Source organism: Tachyglossus aculeatus, chromosome 17 (assembly GCF_015852505.1).
Source record: "Tachyglossus aculeatus isolate mTacAcu1 chromosome 17, mTacAcu1.pri, whole genome shotgun sequence".
Classification (NCBI taxonomy): Eukaryota; Metazoa; Chordata; class Mammalia; order Monotremata; family Tachyglossidae; genus Tachyglossus; species Tachyglossus aculeatus.
The window spans coordinates 55876004-55890763 of record NC_052082.1 but is presented as its reverse complement, the minus strand read 5'-3'; the positions used below and the strand labels follow the sequence as shown (position 1 = coordinate 55890763).

Genomic DNA, 14760 nt, shown 5'->3' with positions numbered 1-14760 from the left:
GTGCAGAGAGGGCACGGGGCAACTCTGCACCTCAAGCCCTGCCCTGGCAAGCGGGTGAGACTTGTTGGACACTTGGTTGGCAAGGAGGCCCCTCCTAAAACCTCACCCCTCCATTCCCTCTCTCCTCTAGACTGTGAGCTGTAAATGGGCAGCGAACACATCTACCAACTCTCTAATACTGTATTTTCACACTACAGTGCTCTGCACACAGTAAGTGCTCAATACAGCTGACTGATTTTTTTATGGTATTTGTTAAGCGCTTACTGTGGGCCAGGCACTGTACTAAGCACTGAGATAGCTGGAAGCTAATCAGTTTGGACAGTCCCTGCATCACAATCTCACCATCTTAATTCTTCAGTTACCGATGAGGCACAGAGAAGTGAAGTGATTTGCCCAAGGTCACACAGCGGACCTGTAGCAGAGCTGGGATTAGAACCCAGGTCCTTCTGACTCCCAAGCCCATGTTCTATCCACTAAGCCACGCTGCTTACAAAGTAGCAGTAGTAATGGTACTAATAATAGTTACAGTGGTATCTAAGTGCTTACTATGTGTCGAGCACTGTACTAAGCCCTGGGGTGGATACAAAATAATCAGATTCCACACAGGCCTTACAGTCTTACATAGAAGGGAAGACAGGTTTTGAATTCCTACTTTGTGGATGAAGGAACTGAGGCACAGAGAAGTGACTTGCCCAAAATCACATAGCAGACAAGTGGCCAAGTCAGGATTAGAACCCAGGACCTCTGACTCCCGGGCCTATGCTTGTTCCACTAGACCACGCTGGTATTCATTCATTCATTCAATCAATCGTACTTATTGAGCGCTGTATACACAGCACTGTACTAAGCGCTTGGGAAGTACAAGTTGGCAACATACAGAGACGGTCCCTACCCAACAGTGGGCTCACAGTCTAGAAGGGGGAGACAGACAACAAAACAAAACATATTAACAAAATAAAATAAATAGAATAGTAAATATTGAGTTCGGTGCACTGCCCTAAGCACTTGAAAAGTACAAGATGGGTTCTCTGTCTGCCAGGGGCTTATGTCCTGACTGGGGAGAAAGACGTGGAAAAATTTCTCAGATCCTAGGGCATCAGGCCGAGGGGAAGGGTGTGTTTAACCTGAGAAAAGGGCCAATACCTGATTTTGCTGGCTTTTTGTCTCCAAGGATCCGCTGCCTGTGGAAGGAATGTGTGGGCCAGGGTTAGGGAGCAGAGATTCTGGGGTGAGAGCCAGGCAGCAGGGACAGCCATGGGCCTAGAAGGTGAGGCTTCTCTGAGAATCCAACCCTGCCAGCCAGAAAAACCTCTGCAAAAGAAGCCCAGGGGAAGGGGGATGGACGAGTACATGGATGGGGGGAAAGGGGGAGATGGAGGTGGGGAAAGTGGGGAAGTGTGGGGGGGAGATGGAAGGGGGAAATGGGGGAATGGAGGGGGGAAGGGGAAGATGGGGAAAGGGGAGATGGATGGGGGAAGAAGGAGCTTGAGGGGAGAAAGGGGAGAGAAGGAGGCAGGAAAAGGAGAGATGAGGAAGGAGTCAGGAGGGGGAATGGAGGGGGAGAAGGGGAGACAGGGAAGAAGAGAAGGGAGAAAGAAAAGGTGGGAAGGGAAGGAAAGAAGTAGGGAAAAGGTGGAAAGGAGGTGTGGGATGGACAGTGAAGGGGGAAGTGGTCCGGAGCCCCAGGGGGTGTCAATTGGGCAAGAAGACGAGGATGGTACGTGTGTGCTGAGTTTATTTTGATTCCTACTCAGCTCCTCTTCCCTCGGAGGGACAGCACACTTGGGATTCATCTGGGCCCACTCTGAGGTAATTGTTTGGAGAATAGCTGCACCTGGTGGCATTCATGCATTCAGTTGTATTTGAGTGCTTACTGTGTGCACAGCACTGTACTAAGCGCTTAATAGAACCTCAGCTAACGAGAACCCCATTCGGCTTCAGCGCCAAGTCAGATCCACCCGGTTCTCCTACAGCACGGAGGCCGCGTTCTCCAAAGCCCCATGTGGCGGGTGGGAGGGGGCATGCGCAAGAGCCTTCTCCCCCCTGCTCCCCCCCCCCCCCCGACTCCATGCCTCGAGCCATCTAGGGGCGCAGTGGAAACCTGTGTTGTGGAAAGACGGGGAAGTTAGGGTACTTCCGTCCCCCGTGTCCAGGACTGGAGAGTGTGGAGACTCAGGGCTGGGGTCTGCGGCTTGCCTAGGTTGGGTTTCAGGGGGAAACTCCAACTGCGGGAGGTGGGGAAGAGGAGGAGGAGAGGGAAGAGGAGGAGAAGAACAGGAGGAGGAAGAGAAGAGAGAAGAAGAGAGAAGTGGGGGAGAGGAGGAAGAGAGGAGGGGGGAAGAGAAGAAGAGGAGGAGGAAGAGAAAAAGAGGGAAAGGAGGAGAGAAAGAAGAGGAGGAAGGGAGGAGGAAAAGAGGAGGAAGAGAAGAGAGAAGTGGAGGAGGGGAGGAAGAAGAAAAGAAGAGGGAGAGGAGGAGGAAAAGGAGGAGGAGAGAGAAGAGGAAGAAGAGGAGGAAAAAAGGAGAAAGAGAAGGGGAGGAGGAGGAAGAGAAGAGGAAGAGGAGGAGGAAAAGAGGAGGAAGAGAAGAGGAAGAGGAGGAGGAAAAGAGAAGAGGAAGAGGAGGAGGAAAAGAGAAAAGGAAGAGAAAAGGAAGAGGAGAAGGGGAGAGGAGGAAGAGAAGGGGAGAGGAGGAGCAAAAGAAGAGGAGGGGGAAAGGAAGAGGAGGAAGGGAGGAGGAAAAGAGGAGGAAGAGAAGAGAGGAGAAGAGAGAAGTGAAGGAGGGGAGGAAGAAGAAAAGAAGAGGAGAGGAGGAAGAGAAGAGGAGGGGAGGAGAAGAAGAGGAGGAAGAGAAGGAGAAGAGGGAAAGGAGGAGGAGGAAAAGGAGGAGGAGAGAGAAGAGGAGGAAGAGAAGAGGAGGGGGGAGGAGAAGAAGAGGAGGAGGAAGAGGAGAAGGGGAGAGGAAGTGGAAGAGAAGAGGAGGGGGAAAAGAAGAGGAGGAAAAGAAGAGGAAGAGAAGAGGTCAAAGACGAAGAGAAGAGGAGGAAGAAGAAGAGACAAGGAGGAGGAGGAGGAAGAAGAAAGGAGAACAGGAAGGGGAGATGGGGAAAGGAGGGGAAAGAGGGAGGGGGAGAGGGGTGGTTGGTTCTCTCCCCCTGGACTGATGGGTTGTGCAGGCAGCGGGATGAGCCACAGATGTGGAACAAGGTGGAAACATCTTTCCGGAATTTATGGGAATTCCGGGGAAAGGCTTCCTCCGCTCAGCTCTCGGCCCCACCATCCCCACCCCCTCACCCACCCCGTCCCCTTCTCTGGGATGGAGCAGCTGGGAGGAGGGAGAGCAGGGCTGGGGAAAATCCAGGGTCTCCAATGGGCCTGGGGGGAGACAGGAGGGCTAGGGAGTTCGGGTGAGGAAGGGGAAGAAGGAGGAGTAGAGCGTGTCATGGCTAATAAGCCTCTTGTCTCAACCTCACCTCATCCCCCGAAGTAATTCATTCACTCAGTCCTATTTATTGAGCGCTTACTGTGCAGAGCACTGTACTAATGGCTTGGGAGAGTACACCTAGAACAATGAACAGACGCATTCCCGGCCCACAGTGAGCTGACAGTCTAGAGGGGGAGACCGACTTTAATAGAAATCAATAAATGAAGACATGGACTCCTATCTCACCTGGCTACTGTCCTTCTCCAACCCAGCCCGCACATTTCACTCCTCTACTGCCAAACTTCTCACTGTACCTCCATCTCATCTATCTCACCACCAACCCCTCACCCACGTCCTGCCTCTGGCCTGAAACACTCTCCTTCCTCAAATCTGACAGACAATGACTCTCCCCGGCTTCAAAGTCATATTGAAAACACATCTCCTCCAAGAGACCTTCCCTAAGCCCCCCTTTCCTCTTCTGCCACTTCCTTCTGCATTGCCCTGACTTGCTCCCTTTGTTCATCCCCCCTCCCAACCCCACAGCACTTATGTCCATATCTGCAACTTATTTATTTATATTATTGTCTGTCTTCTCCTGCTGTAGAGCATACGCTGGTTGAGGGCAGGGAATGTGCCTGTTTATTGTTCTGTTGTACTCTCCCAAGTGCTCAGTACAGTCCTCTGCGCACAGTAAATGCTTACTAAATACATTTGAATGAATGAATGATTGAAGAGTCTCTGTCTGGCCTAGACCCCGTGGGTTGGGAGTGCGGAAGGTCACTGGGTCGTCTGAGAAAGCGGGGTGACATTTCCCATGGGGGGTCGGGGGGCTGCCCCCGTGGGCTCACCCCAAAGCTTCCCCAGCCCTGACTGCTATTTTCCTATCCCACCGTCCCCCTCTGCCTTGTTTCCTGGGCCCCGGAGTGGGGAACAACCCATCCCTTCCCGCACACAACCCCCGGGAAGGCCTGGACCAGACCAGACCAGACTTTTTCTCTGCGGAGCATCACACTCCTGCCTCATCCCACCCCAAGCCAGCTCCAAAAGGGGCCCCTTTGACAGTCCTCCCCTTGGCCAATGCCCCCTCTGCCTGATAATAATAATAATTAATAATTGTGGTATTTGTTAAACTCTTACTATGGCACTCTTCTAACTGTTGAGTAGCAGCATGGCCTAGTGAGAAAAAGAATAATGATGGTATTTGTTAAGCGCTTACTATGTGCCAAGCACTGTTCTAAACGCTGGAGTAGATACAAGGTAGTCAGGTTGTTCCACGTGGGGCTCACAGTCTTAATCCCCATTTTCCAGATGAGCTAACTGAGGCCCAGAGAAGTGAAGTAACTCACCCAAGGTCACACAGCAGACAAGTGCAGAGCCAGGATTCATTCATTCAATCGCATTTATTGAGCGCTTACTGTGTGCAGAGCACTGGACTACGTGCTTGGGAAGTACAAGTTGTCAACATACAGAGACGGTCCCTACCCAACAGCAGGCTCACAGCCTAGAAGGGGGAGACAGACAACAAAACAAAACATATTAACAAAATAAAATAAATAGAATAAATATGTACAAGTAAAATAAATAAATAAAATAATAAATACATACAAATATATCTACATATATACAGGTGCTGTGGGGAGGGGAAGGAGGTAAGACGGGGGGATGGGGAGGGGGAGGAGGGGGAGAGAAAGGAGGGGGCTCAGTTGGGGAGGAGGGGGCTCAGTCTGGATTAGAACCCATGACTTTCTGACTTCCTGGCACATGCTCTATCCACTATGCCTTGCTGCTTCTCCCCACAAAACAAAATCAGCCATACATTCCTTAGCCTCCCATCTGATACCCCCCGCTCCCAGCCACCCTTTTCGGTCCCCCTGGTATCAGCTGAGCCTTTTGGCAGTGTCATTAGTGCTCACGAGTGAGGGAGAGGGCGAGGGCATGAGCCTGGGACATCGGAAGACCCTAGTGAGAATGGACATCATCTGCCAGAAGGGAAGGGAAGGGGTGGCTTCCCGGTGGCTCTCAGAGAATAATGATGGTATTTGTTAAGTGCTTACTATGTGCAAAGCACTGTTCTAAGCGCTGGAAGCAGCATGACCTAATGGCAAGAGCACAGGCTTGGAAGTCAGAGGACATGGGTTCTAATCCTGGCTCTGCATTTGTCTGCTGTGTGGCCTTGGGCAAGTCATTTCACTTCTCTGTGCCTCAGTTACCTCGTCTGGAGAAAGGGGATTAAGACTGTGAGCCCCACATGGGACAACTTGATTATCTTGTATCTACCCCAGCACTTAGAACAGTGCTTGGCACATAGTAAACACTTAACAAATACCATAATTATTATTATTATTCTAAGCATTGGGGTAGATACTGGTGGTCAGGTTGGGCATTGTCCCTGTCCTACGTGGGGCTCACACTCTTAATCCCCATTGAGACTGGGATTAAGACTGTGAGCCCCATATGGGACAGGGACTCTGTCCAACCGAATTTGCTTGCATACTTCCCAGCGTTTAGTACAATGCCTTAACACATAGTAAGCACTTAACAAATACCACAGTGATTATTATTCCGGGGGAGGGACAGATTGCAAAACGGGCAGGGTGTCCGTTTTGTCAGGACAAACCGTTTTGTCTGGTGCTTCTGTCAGGAAGATCAGAAGCACCAGATACAGACAATGTTATCGTAGCTGTGTTTAGACTTTCCCAGAATGCAGGGAAACACCCTTCCCTTCTGAAAGGAGGAGCCCCCAGGCATCAATAAGACAAGCCCCGGGTGTGTCTTTTTAATATTATATCGTACTTTCCCAAGCGTTTAGTACAGTGCCTTGCACACAGTAAGCACTCAATAAATCCGATTGAATGAATGAATGAATAGTAATAATAATAATAGCATTTGTTACACACTTACTATGTGCCAAGAACCGTATTAAGTCCTGGGGTAGAAATAAGCTAACCAGGTTGGACACAGTCCCTGTCCCACGTGGGCCTCACAGTCTTAATCACCATTTTACAGATGAGGTAACTGGGCAAGGAGAAGTAAAATGACTTGCCCAAGGTCACACAGCAGACAGGTGGCAGACCTAGGATTAGAACCCATGGCCTTCTAACTCCCAGGCCTATGCTCTAGCCACTATGCCATGCTGCTTCAGGGTACATATTTACCAATTCCATTGCATTGTACTCTCCCAAGTGTTTAGTACAGTGCTCTGTGCACAGTAAGCACTCAGTAAATACGACTGTTGGATAATTATGGTACTTGTTAAGCGCTTTCTATGTGCCAAGCACTGTTGCAAGCACTGGGGTACATAGTCAGGTTGGTCACAGTCCCTGTCCCACATAGTGCTCACAGTCTTTCATGGGGAAAGTGGCTTGGCTTTGTGGGAAGAGCACGGGCTTGGGAGTCTGAGAACATGGGTCTAATCCCGATCTGCTGTGTGACCTTGGGCAAGCCACTTAACTTCTCCGTGCCTCAGTTACCTCATCTGTAAAGTAGGGATTAAGACTGTGAGCCCCACATGGGACAACCTGATTATCTTGTATCTACCCCAGAGCTTGGAACAGTGCTTGGCACATAGTAAGCACCTAACAAACACCATCATTATTATGATTATCATTATTGTTATTAATCCCGATTTTAAATATGAGGTAACTGTGGCCCAGAGTAGCTAATTGACTTGCCCAAGGTCACCCAGTGGACATGTGTCCAGCCGGAGGCCCAGTCTGCCCATCCGCAGCCCAGCTGGGGAGTCATGGCACACTGGGGTGCTGGGGAAACAGCTTGGAAATTTTTAGAAACTTGAACAAGAGGAACTCCATGAGTCAGAAGGCCCAGATGGAAACGATTAAGAGATGGGACGGCCCCCACCCCTCGGAACGGATCGAAATCAAACAATCTCGCGTTTGGGCTACAGTCGCCGCCAGGCCCACTTAGGGAGCCGGGGTTGGGGTGGGATACGTCCAGGCTCATCAGAGCAACAGGCACCTTGCGGACTCTGGGGAGGGGGTCACCACCTCTCCTCGGCCTCTCCTCGGTCTTCTCCGGCCACCCACCCTGGTGCCCAATCCCCGGGGTAGATGAGCCCTCCCCAGCTTGAATTGTTGTGAAGGAATGTTCTGAGTGTCTGCCAATGTGCAGGATGGATCAATAAGCATGTGAGAGAGAGGGAGAAAGAGAGAAAGGAGGGGAGAGAGAGACAGGGAGAAAGAGAGAGAGGGAGAGAGGGAGAGGGAGAAAAAGACAGAGGGAGAAAAAGAGAGAAAGGGAGAGGAAGAAAGAGAAAGAGAGGAAAGGAGAGAGGGAGATGGAGAAAGAGAGAGAGGGAGGGAGAGAGAGGGAGAAAGAGAGGGAGAAAGGGAGAGGGAGAGGAAGAAAGAGAGAAAGAGAGGGAAGGAGAAAGGGAGAAGGAGAAAGAGAGGGAGGGAGGGAGGGGGAAGAAAAAGAGAGAGGGACAAAAAGAGAGAGGGAGAAAGAGAAAGAAAGTGAGGGGGTGAGGAAGAAAGAGAAATAGAAGGAAGGAGAGAGTGAGAAAGTGGGAGAAAGAGAGAGAAAGGGAGAGGGAGAGGAAGAGAGGAGAGAGAAGGAGAGAGTGAGAAAGAGAAAGTGGGAGGGAGAGAGGAAGAAAAAGAGAAAAGAAGAGGGAGAGGAAGAAAGAGAGAAGGAGAGGGAAGGAGAGAGTGAGAATGGAGAGAGTGGAGAGTGCTCTCAGGAGGACGCTAGTTGGTTGCCAAACTCGGTAGACCAGAATGACCACTTCGCAGTGCAGCCCAGCTCAGGGCAGTCAGTCGGTCAGTCAGTCAATTGTATTTATTGAGAACTTACTGCATGCAGAGCACTGTACCAAGCACTTGGGAGAGGACAATACAACAATAGAATAGAAACATTACCTGCCCACGATGAGCTTCCTATCTAGAGTTGGCAGCTCCTCCCAGGCCAGCAAGGAGGTTGCAGCTCCACAGAGCCGGAAGCGGAGCCTACTGAGGTGGGACACCCAGGTCGGGTGGGGAAGTTCCCGGTACTCGACAGCATTTCTGGAGTACTTCCCATGTGCCTTCTCACCGGGAGAAAGGTTCTGATCGGACTGTCATAAACAAAGCAAGAGGTGATCGATTTGTTGAAGATTCCCAGTAGAGCATAACCTCCACCAAGGCAGGGCCCGCATCTTTTTTTCATTTGCATGTTCCCCAAACAGCCCCACAGTTGGTCCAGGGAAAACAGCATTTGTTCCGGGAATCAGGAGACCTGGACTCTAGTCCTGGTCCTTCCTACTGCCATTAGGGTGAAGGATAATGACCAAAGGTGTTCCGGGAGGTGGATAGGCCAAGCAGGAACACTGAAAAACATCTGGCCAGCGTGGGTAACAACGATCACGGTGGCCAACGATGCCGCTGTCCACTGGATCCTATGCTTTGAGCGCCCCCACCTCCTGTTGAGCCAGCGGAAACACTACTGGCATGGCAAGAGAGTGGGAGAGGTGCTGTGTAAACCACTAGTTTTAGGATCAATTCCTTCTCGTAGGTTCTCCAGAAAAATCTCCATCCGTCGTTCTAAACGTGAAACCACCATCACCATCGTGTTCCCCATGCACCTAGTATAGTGCTTTGCACTGTGGGCATCCAGTAATAATAATAATAATAATGGTATTTGCTATGCATTTACTATGTGCCAGACACTGTCCTAAGTGCTAGGGTAGATCCAAGATAATCAGGTGGAACATAATCCTTGTCCCACATGGGGCTCACAGTCTTATTCCTCATTTTACAGTTGAGGGAACTGAGCCCCAGAGAAGTGAAGTGACTTTCCCAAGGTCACACAGCAGGCCAGAGGCAGAGCCAGGATTAGAACCCAGGTCCTTCTGACTCCCGGGCCTGTGCTCTAGCCATTAGGCCACGAGAGAGATCTCTACACAGTAGGAGCCCAGAACAATATTCTCCACACAGTAGACATCCAGTACAGGGATGTCCATACAGGAGATGCTCAGTACAGCACTCTGAACACAATAGGTGTTCGGTACAGTGACCGATACACAGTAGATGCCAATCCAAAGTAGTGACACCAATACTGATTACTTTCCACATTCATTCCTCGGTTTGTTCTTAATCCTGCCCCGCCACCCATATCATCCTTCTTCTTTGGGACCCTGGATGGGGATGAGGGAAGTCCAAGGTTGCCATGGTGACCCTAAGTGGCTTTCCCCAGCTGCCCAGCCCCTATGACTTTTGGGGAATAATAATAATAATAATGGTATTTGTTAAGCGCTTACTATGTGCGAAGCACAGTTCTAAGCACTGGGGGAATACAAGGTGATCAGTTTGTCCCACGTGGGGCTCACAGTCTTAATCCCCATTTTACAGATGAGGTAACTGAGGCACAGAGAAGTGAAGTGACTTACCCAGGGTCACACAGCTGACAAGTGGCAGAGTTGGGATTTGAACCCATGACCTCTGACTCCCAAGCCCATGCTCTTTCCACTGAGCCACGCTGCTTCTCAGAAGAAAGAAGAAGCAGGTGGCCTATTAGATAAGGCATGGGTCTGAGAGTTGGAAGGACTTGGGTTCTAATCCTGGCTCCACCACTTGTCTGCTGCATGACCTTGGACAAGTCACTCAATGTCTCTGTGCCTCAGTTACTTCATCTGTAAAATGGGGATTAAAAAGTGTGAGCCCGACGTGGGACAGCCTGATTACCCTGTATCTACCCCAGCGCTTAGAACAGTGCTTGGCACATAGTAAGCGCTTAACAAATACCACAATTATTACTATTATTATTATTATTATTATTAATCCCAGCTCCTCCACTTATCTGCTGTGTGACTTTGGGCAAGTCACTTCACTTCTCTGGGCCTCAGTTACCTCATCTGTAAAATGGGGATTAAGATCGTTAGCCCCATGTGAGACATGGACTGTGTCCAACCTGATTATCTCAGCGCTTAGAACAGTGCTTTGCATAGTAAGTGCTTAACAGGTGCCATCATTATTTTTATTATATCCACCCCAGCACTTAGAACAGTGACTGGAACATAGTAAGCGCTTAACAAATACCACCAAAAAAAACAGAACTCTTGGGGGTGGTCCCACCATGATGTCACCTCTTCCCTGGGCAGACCCCCGCCTCCTCACCCCCAACAGAGAACCAGGTCAGTCTCCTCCACATCAGGCCACACTTTCCTTCTCTCCGTTTCATCGTCGCCACAGACTAAACAACTCCTCCCTCCTCCAGCCTCTCCAGTTTATAAAGATCCAGGGTTGATAACATGTGTAGAACCTCCAGCCGCCAAACTTCCAGGGCTTTGGCCCACCCTCCACTGCGAGAGGGGGGTCTACATTCATTCATTCGATCCTATTTATTGAGCGCTTACTGAGTGCAGAGCACTTTACTAAACACTTGGAACATCCACATTGCCACTGGGAGTGGGCTTCCCAGCGGGGGGTTCAGAAAGCAGCTTGGGACCCTGAGAGAGGAGTTTCATCCCAGAAGGGATGGGGGGCACACAGGCCTGAATCCCATGTCAAGTGTGGCCTTGGTGACCTTCGCGGTTACCAGAACGACAAACTGTAAGCTCGCTGTGGGCAGAGGATGGGTCTGTTCTATTGGACTCTCCCAAGCGCTCAGTACAGTGTTCTGCACATGGTAAGCGATAATAATAATAATAATAAAGGCATTTATTAAGTGCTTACTCTGTGCAAAGCACTGTTCTAAGCGCTGGGGAGGTTACAAGATGATCAGGTTGTCCCACGGGGGGCTCACAGTCTTAATCCCCATTTTACAGATAAGGTAACTGAGGCGCAGAGAAGTTAAGTGACTTGCCCAAAGTCACACAGCTGACAAGTGGGGGAGCTGGGATTTGAACCCATGACCTCTGACTCCAAAGCCCGGGCTCTTTCCACTGAGCCACGCTGCTTCTCTAAGCGATCAATAAATGCCACTGACTGACTGATTGGAGCGCGTGAGTGGAGCCAGAAAATTGGGTTCGTAGTTTTCCGGCACATTCTTCTGGCGCATGATTGTGATGGGGGAGATGGTCATGGTGGGGAAGATAATGGTAAAGGGGAAATTAAGGTGACGGAGGAGGTGATGGAGAAGCAGTGTGCCTCAGTGGAAAGAGCCTGGGCTTTGGAGTCAGAGGTCATGGGTTCAAATCCCAGCTCCCCCACTTGTCAGCTGTGTGACTTTGGGCAAGTCACTTAACTTCTCTGCGCCTCAGTTACCTCATCTGTAAAATAGGGATTAAAACTGTGAGCCCCCCGTGGGACAACCTGATCACCTTATAACCTCCCCAGCACTTAGAACAGTGCTTTGCACATAGTAAGTGCTTAATAAATGCTATCATTATTATTATTATTAATGGGGGGGGATGATGGTAAGGAAAGAGGTGGTGGTAGTGGGGGAGAGGATGGTTAAAGGAGGGGATGATGGTAATGGGGCCAATGGCGCGGTCCCGTCCGGTCTCCGTCCCAAGTCCCCTGACTCCGGTTCCCACCAAAGCCTGAGTGTGGAAGGGGGCACGAGCAGAAAATGAGGTAAACAAAGCCTACACTACGAACGGTACAGTATGACAGAGTTGGCAGACATGTTCGCTGCTCATGACGAGCTTATTAAGTGTTTACTCTGTGCCAAGTGCTGGGGTAGAAACAAGACAATCAGAAAATAATAATAATCACGATAATCACAATAAAAATAATAGTAATGATGGTATTTGTTAAGTGCTTACTATGTGTCAGGCACTGTTTTAAGCACTGGAGTAGATACAAGATTATCAGTGTCCCATGAGAGGCTTACGGTCTTAAGCCCTATTTTCCAGGTGAGGTAACTGAGGCACAGAGAAGTGACTTTCCCAAAGTCACACAGCTGACGAGTGGTGGAGCCGAAATTAGAACTCATGACCTCTGACTCCCAAGCCCAGGCTCTTTCCACTAGGCCATGCTGCCTCCCTATCATCCATCATATCCATTGGTGGGACACAGCATCTATTCAGTCAGGTTGCTAGGGAAAACGTCAGCGTGTGGAAGCCATGCGGAGAGGCGGGGAAGGGTGGAATAACCGAAGTCTGGGGTGCGGGCCGACTCCCCTCACGCCCCACCCGACCCCTGGGAAATCCCTCCAGAGAATTACATCCATCCTGGACAATCCAGCCCCGGACGAATGAAAGGAACTGGACAGGAACCAGAGGAGAAATTAGCCTCAGTCATGGGACGCAAGGCTCCCGAGGAGGTCAGAGTTCACCTCTCGAGACACACCAGTCATCCAGGCCCTCAGCGGGGCAACCCAGGGGGGCCGAGGGGATGGGTCCCCTCCCAGACGGGCCGAGCCTTCCAACCCACCTTGGCGCCAGCGATGCGGTGCCCCCATCGGCTTCTCCCGATGGGCCGATGCCAAGAGAGTCCCAGGCCAGCTGGAGACCGAGGCGAAGACCTCAACGCCTGGCCCGAAATGACACTTCCAGACCCACATTTGGGATAGCGTTGATGAGAATTGAAAGTGATGTCGGGCCCTCTCCAGGAGGACTCGAATGCAATCGCTATAGCTTCCACCGGCGGATGGAACAATCTGATTGGGCATGGGAGGATGAGCTACTCTGGCTGCCGGAGAACACACCAACACGCGGGATTCTGTTGCTAAAATTGTTTGTCGATGGTTCCCCGCCTCCTGCCAACTGGATGGATACCACCGGCCCAAGAATCAATTGGAAAAGAGCGATTCAGGGAAACATTGGGACACGGTCGAGACCAGAGACCGACGACTCCCTGCCAGCTGACGGCCTCCCGTCAGACGGTCGGGGAAACTGACTAAACCGATGGGGCTCATCGACATGGCAGTTCCCCTCTCCCCCGCCCCCGTCCTCCCAGAGTCTTTTCAGGGAGTCTGCCGAGAAGGCAGACGCATATGTGATTCTGGTCCCCAAATGTGGAGGTGGAAACCCGGCGAGAAAAAGTCAGCCATCATCTCATTGTCTGGGATCGTCTCCCAGATGCTTCTGAAGACATCATAGGATAGCTTGGGATTCACCCGACTCTGACCTCCAACTCGAAGGCGAGACTTCCGGGTACCTGTGTCCCCTTCCCAGGAGATTTCCGGATGATAGCTGTGGGACTGGACCAGCTGTTCCATTTCGATTTTTTTGTGGTGTTTGTTAAGCGCTTCCTAGGTGCCAGGCACTGTACTAAGCACGGGGGTAGATACAAGCTAATCAGATTGGACACAGTCCATGTCCCCCATGGGCCCACAGTCTTCATCCCCATTTTACAGATGAGGTAACGGAGGCCCGGAAAATAATAATAATAACTGTGGTATTTGGTAAGCGCTTACTCTGTGCCAGGCACTGTACTAAGCCCTGGAGTAAATACTAGGTAATCAGGTTGGACACAATCCGTGTCCCACAGGGGACTCACGGTCTCAATCCCCATCTTACAGATGAGGTAACTGAGGCCCAGAGAAATGAAGTGACTTGCCCAAGGTCACACAACAGACAAGAGGCGGAGCAGGGATTAGAACCCAGGTCCTTCTGATTCCGAGGCCCGTGCTCTACCCTCTTGGGCCATGCTGTTTCTCTACTCTTCTCTATCCCATTCTTCATTAGGGAAAGCTACTCTTCCCTCTGGCAGCTACTGGTGCCTGAAAGCAAAGTGGACTGAAATGAAAAACAAAAGACAAACAAACAAAAGAAACCCACATCAGGTTACTAAGGAATCGTGGAATGAACAGCCCAGTCTTGTAGAGAGAAAATCGGGAAAGTCAAATTAAAACTGAGATTCCTTTCACATGTGCAAGAAAGGAAAAAGGGAAGGATTCGTTTAAAACAACCTCAGACAAAACAGGAGGCTGTAGGGCAGTAATGCACCTCTATGGAATGGGAAAGGATAGATAATAACATACTATTAAAAAAAGAAACGGACATTTTTTCCCTTTTTTCTAAACCTCAATCTACAAACTACAGACAATCTTGACCTGAAATCCAACCAGGGAGCCTGTGAAGTGGAGAGTAAGGGATTGAAGCAGAGAACGGAGAAGGAAGTGGTGGACGGTTATTTAATAGCTGACTGGGTTCAAATCCCCAAGTCCTAATGGCTTCCATCCGAGCTCGCTCCAGGACTTGGCCCAAGTCTCCGAGAATACCGAGGGCCCTGGAGCTCCGCTCTCGAGCTTTGAACGGGAAAAGGCTCTTTTAAAGGGGAATGTGGATGAACCGGAAAATCATCCTATAGGTTCATCTCCTCGACTTGGCTCCCTGCAAAAATCATTTTGTAAACAGAAGGGGAATGCATCCTGGGGACTTGCCGGGCTTAAAATTTGGCTTACCACTCTTTCATTCAGTATGTCCTCATTTTTCGGTACTGAAAGAATGAGTATA

The 14760-nt window shown here is 50.3% G+C and overlaps 1 non-coding gene across 1 annotated transcript; it reads right to left on the bottom strand.

Annotated features, from left to right (window-relative positions):
- Positions 1–5290: 5290 nt before the first annotated feature.
- On the bottom strand, positions 5291–5406 carry LOC119939889. The gene has a single exon (XR_005454843.1). It is a non-coding gene; the product is annotated as a small nucleolar RNA SNORD35 (small nucleolar RNA).
- Positions 5407–14760: the final 9354 nt, after the last annotated feature.